The sequence below is a fragment of the Dermacentor variabilis genome, chromosome 4 (genome assembly GCF_050947875.1).
Source record: "Dermacentor variabilis isolate Ectoservices chromosome 4, ASM5094787v1, whole genome shotgun sequence".
Taxonomy (NCBI): domain Eukaryota; kingdom Metazoa; phylum Arthropoda; class Arachnida; order Ixodida; family Ixodidae; genus Dermacentor; species Dermacentor variabilis.
In genome coordinates this window covers 65,316,801-65,329,362 of record NC_134571.1, presented here as the reverse complement: position 1 = coordinate 65,329,362, position 12,562 = coordinate 65,316,801, and positions in this window count along the sequence as shown.

Here is a 12,562-nt window from a genome sequence, read left to right as displayed (position 1 = left end):
CCCTCGAAATCCAATCTGTAACCCTCCATGACCATCGGTTATCTTCCTTCCTCATTACATGTCCTGCCCATGCCCATTTCTTTTTCTTGATTTCAACTTAGATGTCATTAACTCGCGTTTGTTCCCTTACCCAATCTGCTATTTTCTTATCCCTTAACTTCACACCCATCATTCTTCTTTCTGTAGCTCATTGCGTCGTCCTCAATTTAAGTAGAAGCCTTTTCGTAAGCCTCCAGGTTTCTGCCGCGTACGTGAGTACTAGTAAGATACAGGTGGTTATACACTTTTCTCTTGAGGGATAATGGCAACCTGCTGCTCAAGATCTCAGAATGCCTGCCAAGCACACCCCAGGTCATTCTAATTCTTCTAATTATTTCAGTCGCATGATCCGGATCCGCGGTCACTATCTGCCCTAAGTAAATGTATTCCCTTACCACTTCCAGTGCCCTGCTACCTATCGTAAACTGCTGCTCTCTTCCGAGACTGTTCAACATTACTTTAGTTTTCTGCAGATTAATTTTTAGACCCACGCTTCTGCTTTCCCTCTCCAGGACAGTGAGCATGGATTGCAATTGGTCTCCTGAGTTACTAAGCAAGGCAATATGATTGGCGAATCTCAAGTTCATAAGGTACTCTCCATTAACTCTCATCCCCAATTCTTCCCAATCCAGGTGTCTCTGAATACCTCCTGTAAACACGCTGTGAATAGCATTGGAGAGATAGTATCTCCCTGCCTGCCGCCTTTCTTATAGGAATTTTGTTGCTTTCTTTACGGACGACTATGGTAGCTGTGGAGCCGCTATAGATATCTTTCAGTATTTTTACATATGGTTCGTCTACATCCTGATTACGTAATGGCTGCATGACTGCTGAGGTTTTGGCTGAATCTAACGCTTTCTCGTAATCAAAGAAAGCTATATATATGGGTTGATTATAAACCACACATTTCTCTATCACATGATTGATAGTTTGAATATGGTCTATTTTTGGGTAGCCTTTACGGAATCCTGCCTTGTCCTTTGGTTGGCAGAAGTCTAAGGTGTTCCAGATTCTATTTGTGATTACCTTAGTACATACTTTGTAGGCAACTGACAGTAAGCTGATCGGTCTATAATTTTTCACGCCATTGACGCCCCCTTTCTTATGGATTAGGATTATTTTAGCGTTTTTTCAATATTCCGGTGCACTTCAGGTCATGAGGCATTGCGTATACAGGGTGGCCAGTTTTTCTAGAACAATCTGCCCGCCATCCTTCAACAAATCTGCTGTTACCTGATCCTCCCCAGCTGCCTTCCCCTTTTGCATAGCTCCCAAGGCTTTCTTTAATTCTTCCGGCGTAACTTTTGGGATTTCAAATTCCTCTAGACTATTCTCTCTTCCATTATCGTCATGGGTGATACTCGTACTGTAAAAATCTATATAGAACTCCGCGGCCCCTTGAACTATCTCATCCATATCACTAATGATATTACCGGCTTTGTCTCTTAACGCATACATCTTGCCGATTCTTGATTGAGTCTTGCGTATTCCTACTTTCTTCTTGACTGGTATTAGGCTTCCTCCGTTCCTGAGGGCCCTTGTGTAGGCACAGCCCTCTCCGAGATGCTATGTAGCTGCTTGCAAGCCCTGTCAACATCGGAAAAAGCAGCAATGCTTCTTGCCGCGTACTTACAGCCGATCGACATTCCGCCTGAGCCATTCATTCGCGTAGGTTTGGATCTCCTTGGCCATTTCCCCGAGTCTAGCTCCGGCAACAGGTAGATCGCTGTCGCTACTGGTTACGCAACGCACTGCGCCATCACTCGGGTACTTGCCGCAAGCTGCGAAACCGACGTCTCAGATTTCCTACTCCGGGGTATCATTTTAGTACATAGCGCCCGCGACAGCTCCTTACCAACCGGGGCCGCACTTTCCTCTCCCAAGTCATCGCCGATATGCTAAGCTCATGTTCTACCAAGCACGGACTGGCTACCTCCTATCATCCCCAGATCCACGGCATTACTGAGCGACTTAATCGGACCATTGCTGACATGCTATCGAAGTACGTTTACGCCGACCACAAGAATTGGGATGTGGCGCTGTCTTATGTCATGTTCTCCTATAATTCATCACGCCACCATACTGCTGGGTATTCCCCCTTTCACTTGCTCTTCGGTCGTGACGCTCTATTATCCTTGGACACTTCACTGCCCTTGGTACGGGATTCGAGGACCGTGCATGGACAGCTCACGATGTCCATGCACACCAGTTTTCCCTTACTCGTTTGTTGGCCTTGCAGGAAACTCAATGACACGGTTACAATCACCGCCATCGTAGACACATACTTTTCGCCAGGCTCTCTCGTACTACTTTTGTCCCCTTGCCGCCTAGTGGGGCTCTCCGAGGAACTCCTTCCGTACTACAAAGGCCCTTACCGCGTTCTACGTCAAGTGACCAATGTTACTTACGAGATGATCCCCATGACCTTCGTCATACCACCTGGTTCCACATCACCTGCCGTCGTACCTGTCTCACGGCTTAATAAACCATACTATTCCCTTACCGATGGCCCCGTCTGAAGCACCGCGACGGTTCTTTTTCCGCCAGAGGTCGTGGCACGGTGGGAACAGAGGACAACATCGGCGACGGTGAAGACGAAGTGGCAAAAGCCTGTCGGGATCCTCAGGTGCGGTCTATTTATCTGTTGTAGATACATCGTGTAAACTTTCATACTCATGACCACACACACACATATATATATATATATATATATATATATATATATATATATATATATATATATATATATATATATATATCTTGCCATGATATAAGAATAGGTGGTTCATTTAGTAGCCGCAAGTAATGCACAACAAGTTGAGGGTGAAACGGTTTATTTTCGACGATAGCGGGCAATCAACCACGTGAAGATGTCCTTTATAATTCGAATCATATAGGGTTACAGGCGAAAACAGAGTTTGTATTGCTCTTGCGCTGTTCGACGGCTTTATTTCACCACAAGGCCATTCTGAGCCTTCATTGAGCTGGTGCGATTTCATCAACTAACGAGAGTTCCACTCTGTTTGCTACCTTCTCTCCCCGATGTCCCGTATTAAGAAAGCAAAAAAACAGGTAGGAACGCGAGGATTCAGATTTGTGGCAAATTCCCGATTTATTATGAACGGTGCGATGCATTGTTGAATTCTCTACCTAAAAACTCTGTCACCGACAGTGCGTGAGTACAGTGGTCAAAGCCAAGCCCGCTTAAAACTCGGCCTTGGAACAAAGGGGGCCAGTTTTGCAAGCAGTCACGCAGTTCGCAGTCGAGCGTGACTAGGAAATCAAGCATCCTTTTCCTTCATCTCCGAGACTACGGGGCGCGGGTCAAAGGACAACAGCAGGAGGAAAAGTATGAAAGAAAAGAAATGCTATTTGTGTACGGCACGAAAAGCGCCAGTCTCGTGTGTCGATGCCAGGCGAGCCAAGAATGCCGATGAGACCGGAGAACGGAGCGTGAAAGTAGTCAGTGAAAGAATGAAGAGCTTCGCTAGCGGCTCTTTTTACACCTGACTCTGCTGCTCAGTGTTACTTTTCTCACTTGGCAAGCCACGTACGAAATAGATGGGATAGAATGGCAGCTCGCGGGTGGTGTGGCTGGTGTAATTTCACCTTGCGTGTTTTCTACACTCAGTACAAGAATCTCGATCAGAGCTGAATGAGTCCCTTAGCTCTTGTTTAATAATTTCCACTGGTGGCGTTGGATTGCGCTCTTTACTATGCATTGTAGGTGATTTTATTTACATATACGTAGGCGAAATAAAGCAGAGGAGCTGGTGCTGAGAGCACTGTCGCGGTCGTCTTACTTAAACATGGGCGAAAGTATGCGTTGCCGGATTCCGAAAAGCGCCTCTATTTCTTCAAGCTCTTGAGGTACAAAGAAAGGAAAAAAAATAAACGATATAATTTCATTATTTTCTTTTTATTTCCGACCTCGAATCAATCCATTAATCAAAAGATCGCGGATTTGAAAAAAATTGAATTCTCATTGAAATTCTGGATGCAGGAATCAGGATGCAGGAATCAGGATCAGGATCAGGAGGATGCAGGAATTCTCATTGAAATTCTGGAGGCAGGAAAAACTAGATAAGAAGTTTACCGAAATAAGTACATCTTATTAAAGAAAAGTTTCACATTGAACAGTGCAGGACGCTTAAGTATTCGGGGTACGAAAACCTACACCATAGTGAAATAACAGCATAATGGAATAGTGCCCTAGTGGCAGCGTGGTAATTGTGTGATCACAACAAATAATACTTTGGATGCCTTGGCAAGTGAGGCACATAGAAAGACGGGTCTTCTCTATGCACTTTTTTGTTAAAGATGGATACCCCGCTGCGCTCTTAACAAAATCTGCGCCCGAATTTCGACAGGCACTTCGTTTATAAATGGGGCTCAATCTTTACCATTAGTTACAATAGACCTAATTAAATGTCGATCATGCTCAGCCACACTACAAAAACAATCATACGGTGACAAACAAAATACTTGCTACACAGGATAGCACAAGCTAATAGTCCACTTTGTTCCCCCGAAGAATCCAATAAATCGTGCGCATTTCTTTTTTCCAAGCGCTCATGTAACTACCTGCTGGATCCATCACATTGTCAATATGCCTGAAATAGCCCAATAAACGACTCTTCTCTCATAAAACAGTTTGTAACACAGGGTAACAAATGCCTACCGCCGACAACTGTGCCGACTACTGCAGATTCTTGATTGAAAACCACTGTCTCTGAAAAACACTAAAGGCGTCCAAAACATTTGACGAGGACGAACGCTGCCAGGGAACTTTGCTTGCAGGCAAAAAGCCCCAAGCTTCCTGGAGTTCCCCAAGTTTCTTAAATTGCCGACTGCGTAAGCTTGACCCCTTGCTAGGTCTACAACTGCGGTCTATGCTTTCCAGCGGCGAAGCGACCTTGCTGCGGCGCTTGTGGCTGTGAGTGGTGTTTTACGAATGCTTACTTCCTCCTCTGCTCCGGCGCTGCTTACTTCCTAGTGCTCCTGTGCATTCTCCCACGTGCACTCAGTAATCACTCCCTTCCTCTTATTCTGTTTGTATACCCCTTTCCCTTATCTAAAATGTAGGGTAGCAAACCGGACACTCTTCTGGTTGACCTATCTGCCTTTCCTCTCCTTGCTCTCTCTCTCTCTCTTGTGTGCGTGGCCAATAGCGTAACTAACTACGCACACGGGCAGTGCACGCAATTGTAGAATTTTTCATCAAAGGTGAATTTTGGAGCATTGTTAGGAACTGCATGATGCAGTGCATGTTGCGTGTGGATCTATTGTGGTCGTCTCTAGGTTGTTGCTTTTCCATTTTTCTTTTATTTTCACGAACACTACATTGCACTTGTGCATTGACGCGACATCTCCGTCGTGACTTGCGAACTGCTTGGATGGAACTCGCCCTTCGGCATTTTCGGTATTGCTAGTGCTCTGTTTCTCGCAAATTACTTTTCTTTTCTTCGGCCGTTGAAGCAAACGAGTGGCCGGCGTCTCCACGAAGCGCCACCTCCTCGCACACGCTTCATAAACAAATAAATAAATATCAGTAGCTTTGTGTTGGCGATGGGTATATACCTCGTTTAATTACTTGAAAAATTTGTTCACATTTTTTTTTTGCAAGTGGGCTACATTGTGTAATGCCGCTTTTTCTGCTGGCTTAATTTCAAAGGTATAACCAGAACCCAATGTTCAAGCAGCTATCTAAGCAAAAAATCAGCCGAATAACACTTTTACGTTATAGAGCGCATGCTGAAACCGCTGAGTCGAAGACACGTGAGGATTACATTATTCCTGTTAAGCAGAAGTTCTATGAGTATACAACGAGTATAGAGATATTCCTGTCAACGAAGTCCGCTGCGAAGTACATTGGCGCCACTATTACCGTTCTCCTCAAAAGCGCGTTCCTCGAACGCTCCGGGAACAAAAATTATATATAAAAAAGCGGACTGAAACTTGTTTTGTTTCTGGTACTATCAGATGTTTGAGCTGTTCGTACGGCGCACTCTTTATTGCAGCCCACTGAGTCTCGGCGCATAATCGCTAATAAGTTTTGTCAGTGTCACTGCAACAGTGACGACACTGTCATACGTAAGCAAGTAACGGATCTGCACAAACGAAAAGAAGGATGCCGTAAGGCCTTCGATATATAAGTGTAATGATATAAATATCAGCCTATATTCGTCATATTAAAAAGGTTCTCAGGTACGTGGCTGCGATGCTGAGCGGTTTGGCTTTAACTCTTACTACAATGTAATATAGAAGCGGGAATTGGCGGTTTGCCAAATCACGAGGAGAGAATCGTCCGATCACAGGGAGAAATGCTCCCACAGTTCTCCTTATTTAATTTTCGCCCAGTCACGTCGCTCAGCAACTACTTAGACTATGTCCAAAAAGAAAAGAAAGGAAAACGCCCAATCCTATGCTCATAATTGATTGTGACTTCCAAGTTTCATCTACTGATTTTTTAAAAGCTTTGTTCGCTACATCGCAAGTTTCAAGCCCTTTTACAAAAAACTGTGGTTTTCTTTTTCGCGAACAAGACGCCCTCATTTTTTGTTCCCTTCCCAAAGGAGGTGCTTCCTTTGGTAAAAGCCTTTGCACACGCACAAAACACATGCGGGTGGGTAAAGCCTATGTTTTCGTTTAAACGACCACAGGGTTGGAGCTGGCATAAGCAGTAATCTTTGCACCCAGAACCTTTTCACCTGGTCCTTGCTTTTCGTTCCATGAGGCATACTTTTTCTTCCTTATACAGCAAGGTTATAGTTGTCATTTTTCTCATTCAGCCCTTGAATTGAGGGAATAAAAAATATAGAGCACGTTGAAAATTTGATGACTCATAGGCCTTCTGACATGAAAATCACTTTTTCTTTTGTTTCGGTGGAGGTTCTTTTAGCAAAGGCACAGAAAATTAATTTTTTGTAGGTATTTTGAACTGTGTTGAATTTTTTTTAATAAGCAAGGAAATTTAGACATAATTTGGATACGCTTCTTGCATGCTCGAAAAATGTTCGATAAATGCAGCGCAGAATAATTGCATACAGATGCTCAAAAAATAACCTGTATAACGCAAATATACAGTTTTCAGCAGTTGCAGTACTCCCATTGATCAACAGGTGCTCTTAAATCCCCCAGATTGCTCTGCATTCAAGACGACGGCTTTTTTATGTTTAAGGAGTGGGGAGGGGGGTTAGGGTAGGGGAGTAGTGTTGTGAATGCCAGCATGACAGGGAGAGATGTACTTCATGAACGTGCATTTAGGTCCAAAGGGATTGTCATGCTTCTGCGCAAAGGGTACCTAGCTCCGATAATTATCCACATATAAGCTCGAGGAACAGAACAAGAAAAAAGAAGAATCAGCCTATTCATTCTCTTAAGAGAGCAATGTCGTTTACTGCAACAGCATCCACCATCTCGCATATCTCACCTTAAATGAACATGTCTCTGAAGATCATTTCAAATTTTGAAGTGGAACCATTATATTTCTGCATATATGACGGTGAGCAAAAGAAAGTTTTGTGTATTATAGTAATTACGTGATCCCTCAGTAGTGCTCTGCTCTTCTTCTTGTCACAGGAAAGGTTAAGTATTCGGTTCGTCAGCAACATATTTTTGAAATGGAGTATTTCATGCTAAATAATATTTCAGTGCAGTGAATCAGTCAACTGCGCGAGAAATTGCTGAAATTAGCTCATGTTCTCCTATGTGTGACCTTTTTCTAAGCACTAAGCAATAGCACTCACCCACTGTTTAGTCATCAGTGAACAATGGATGAGTGACGGGTCATAGTCAGCAATCAGTATTGCCAAAAGAGTTCGAGGGACTGAGGTGGGGCAATACGCAATGTCCGTAGCCGGAGCGAAATCAATAAAAAGAGAGAGAGAGGTAAATGTATGGCGTAGTTTTTGAAAAGCGTGCAAATGGTAAAATTGCAGTTCAAGACCTCTATTCGGAATGTGCCCTGTACGAGCGGTACTGAACGCCTGCTCCACACGCGTGCTCGTCAAGTCGAAAGGCGACCGATTTCAATTTCAGACATATTGTCAGGCTGTGTTGTCAACATACGTAGAATCCAAGGCTGGGATACTGAGAGCTAAAGGTCCAACCCTTTTTGTTCTAACGTTTGCCCAGATTAAGAAACAACACTCGAAGCACGATAAGGCCGAGCACAGCCGTCGGTTGTCGAAATCGGAACTGACTAGTCCGCTGAACTGTCTAGTTGATCTAGTCCGCTCGCTATTTACACCTGTACCATTGTACATTCTAGAGCGATTACTGGCGGCGTTACCGAACCACTGGTACGCTCAAGTGTGTACAACACTATTCACTTCACGTGCGAGTTGATTAAAAGAGACTCTTCCATGCACGATTGGAACTCCTTTATGCTAAGAAACACACTAGCAGAGCGATTTCAGGTCTCCAATTCATGTTATCCCGTGTTATAAGTGGTCCGATCAGTTATTTACTGTTTTGGTTTCAATTATGCTGATAGTGCGTTGTTTTTCTTTTCGCGAGTGACCGGATTCTAAATATTATCAAATTATCAGTTGGCGGCAATATTTTGTCAACGTTGTCGGCGATTATACACTTGCACTGCAGTTATGTTTTATATTAAATTCAATTATGGGAACGAGCAATGATAATTTTTTCTGACACGCTGAACGCTTTGTGGACTTCGCCCCAGAGATCGCATTCGTAAAGTAGTCCGGAAATCACAGTGCTTCGAAACAGCATGTCTTGAACATTCATGACAGGGAACAAAATATAATGTAACACGGAAGGCTGCTAATGGTTCCGTAAACATTGCAAACGTTTGTAGATTGCGGTGGTGCTTTTATTTTTAGTGTTAGCTCACATATAAACTTTTGCCGACTCAAACACGCAAATAATATAAGCAAGGTCATTACGATGCGGAACTGTAGCCATAGGAACGTCGTTCTTGTAGCCACGGTAAATTAGGTTCAGGACTGTAAATTGTGACCACACAGATACATATTATCACTCATTCAGGCTGCTTACGAATGAGAAGGCGTTTTTCTTCAGCTTTCGGAAGCCTTATCTTATGGATAACGGAAATTTTCAGCGGCAAGGAACTGAAGCAGTGGAACTCTCCCTACGTGATAATTGCGGTGCATTGTTCTCACCGAACGTTATACCGAACGCCACTTGCGAAGACCTTGCGACGGCACATTCCCGGCATTGCGGGAGGGATCGATGGTTTCTATGAAGGAGGTAATAAACGTATTTGGCGTCTGAGCACGTGCTATTGTCACTCCTTCACACGTAGTGATGTTAAAAAAAAATGTCGCAGTTTCGCCTTTCGGGCAAGACTTTTTTTTTCTAACCTTCTTTTGTTTGCATTTTTGGATTTATTATTTGGTTACCAAGGTGACGATCGCTTTGTGATCGCTATGATATGCTGTCAGTGGCTCTGTGGCGGAAGTGTGAAAAATTATGCGCTCTTACACGCCAAAACAGCTTTATAAGTATGAGGCACATTGTAGTGACATACTCCGGAAATTTGGATCAGCTGGGGTTTTTTAACCTAGACGTAAATCTAAGTACACGGGTGTTTTCACATTTCGCTCCGATTGAAATGCGGCCGCCGTGGCCGTTGGGCTGCAAAGCCGTGCTTAGCAGCCCAACATCATAGTCGCTAAGCAACGATGGCAGGTGTGGTGACATTGGGAAGTTTCTTGGCTAATGTGAGGTCTGTACACGACCGATGACGCGTCGTGGGCACACTGATATTTGTGTCACACTGAATGGCGAACCTTTCCAAGAGAAACGTCACGAACCGCTTTTAGTCTTACCGTTACATGTCTATGTTGAAGTCACCCACAATTACCATGGGAGTGGATTTGGTGAGGGTTAACCAACCAAAGGTGCATACGCTTGACGTTTGCGTCGCAATCTTTGTCCGCATTACGTGCCGCCCGCCGTCGCCGCGCACATTCCCGCTTCTGGTCACGACGTTGTTCATCGGTGGCGCGCTGTTCTGCAATCCTTACCGCAGGCGGCCTACCCGCTGCACGGGTGGAAGGGAATTGAGATAAGATTACGTGGTTTGCCTGTAGAGCCCATAACGTCAAACCGAAATCCAAACTAAACAGTGTCTATTCCAGTTTTACTTTTTTATTACGCTATTTTTATCACAATACGTTTTGAGACTCCTCGCGATTAAACGCAGCTGGGGTATGCCTGACGATGCACTTTTGCTTTATGCTTTAGCTCTGTTAGCTCTGGGTTGGTTGCCATATTTTTTGCCATGCACACACACCGCCAGAACCTAGCGTATAGCAGCTCCGCTGTAAAATCAGCTTCTTTCGCTAGTAGCTTCACTAAGATGGCAGAAATGTGGCTCTTGTTGGTAAGGTAACATTATGACTACATGATAGATAATACAATCAAGGGACAAGTGACCTCATCTACAAGTTCTTACGTACAATAACACTACAGTCCACCTGCGGTGAAACTTCGGTTGCGAGCAGCGGCGTATGTAACACACACCCTAGCGAGGGAGCAGCACATGTTGCGATTTCGTGTCAGAAAATTTAACCTTGCCATTCAGGCACATGTATCCAACTTCTGACCTCAATAGGCAAGGGCATGTTATCGCAAGAGAGCATTCGCTCCTCGCAACGTGCATTGACGAGGCCAGTGGTTGGTTGTATGCATCGCACCAAAGCAAATATCGATAGAGTAGCGCGTCAGGTAATATTAATAATATTGTGCCATTTTCATGGCCTCCTTATTGGAAGGCGTCGGCGCATTTGACTTGCCAACTTCAACTGTCTTTGCGCATATAAGCATGCTGTTTCCCTTGAGAAAACCATAGCTGTTGAAACGTAGCCGTAGCGTCTTTCTACATTACATGCTCCTCATGGCCAGCCTTCGTCAACAGTTTATCATTCTACTCAAGCTAGCTTACGGAATCGAAACAGTGTGAATGTCTTTGAGTAGCATTAATAAAGGTAAAACACCCGAGAGAAACCACTTCTTGAACTGTTACATTTAGAGCGCGCCTTTTTATACGAAAATACCATGCGTTCTAGGCAAAAATACCACTGCATTCACTGTGCGCCAGGTGCCCTCAATGTTTCGCTGCCCGCACAACGAAAACCAGTAAGTGATATCCTGCAGAAAGAGAGCTATAAAACCCAGCCTAAACTGGCGTATACTTCGTCGTCCACAGGGAGCGAATATCTCCTTCCACACAAGTGCGCCTTTGCACTTAGAACAATATTTTTCGTCGTCCTATTGAACAGGATCTATAAAAAAACATTCAGCAGGATTTTTTGCGATCCCTCTTGTTTCTCTTCCACATCGAAACGAATCGGCACTAGGTTGTATTGTTTTGCTCATGCCACTTCCAAGACGTCATTCGAGGCTTCCTTGTTTTTATTTTTTTATCGGCACATATATAGATGGCGCTTTCACTTGCGCTCCTTTGAAAGTTTCCTCGGTGGAGGTGGCTTTATTTACACTCAAAACAATTTTTCTGCGTCTTTCCCTGATGACACTGAAACGTCCTGTTAAAAGCGAAAGACACAAAGGGTGATAACTTCGTCGCGGTAGGCTGCCCGACGCTAAAAGAGCAACATAGAGGTCTATAAAATCAATCAGCCAGAGCCCAATGCGCCGAATAAAGCGTGCATGCTTGAGAATTGCTATTTGAAACGATTGTACAGCATAAGTGTTCGCTGAACGCAGTTCACGCGTAAAGCTCTCACTTGACTAAGCTTCTGTCCTCGCTATCGAGAAACGAAGAACTATCCTATAGACGTGGTCTACCGTTCTCTTCATGTCATATGGCAGTTGCTACAAATAAATAAGCGTTATACGCATTCTAATTTCACCATGCCATTCGAGGCCATCAATGCGATAGAATAATATATTGGAGCTTAAGGTCTACCGGCGAGCTCTGACCATAGCGCAGCGACATTCTTGCACCACTGTTGACACAGCGAAGTTCAGCAGCTGCGATGTCTTTGCCTATGCAACTACGCCACATATTTGCAGTCACCGGTCGAACTCCGTTACTCTTTATGGGAGGTGAAACGTGCTTTTTTATGGACTGCGTAAGTAGTTAATTCGTATTTTAATGTCACGCGGAATTTAAATCTTGAGGAGGAGTATTTTCATCGGATTCCTTTGGTAGACTGAGCTTTTAATTCGGGATTTGTACGTGAGCATAGACACACGCGAAAAAAAAAAGGAAAAGAGATTAGTATTAGCTATATACTGTCCGCATTGCCACTGCGTAGAGCCTTTGCCAAACAGGCAGGCTCATCCTTTACCACTCGTGTCTGCAGTCGCTGACCTCGGTGCGCTTTTGAACGCATCGTTGATCACAAAGACAGCAGCAGCAAACGTGCGGCACGTCAGTCGCTTTGTCAACGGCGTCAACTTTACTTCGAAGTCAACACTCATTGAGTCGAGACAGACAACACATACAAAGTGTGAGTCATGAACGCCAACGCAAACACTTCCATGATCAGGTCACTCAAGAAGGCAC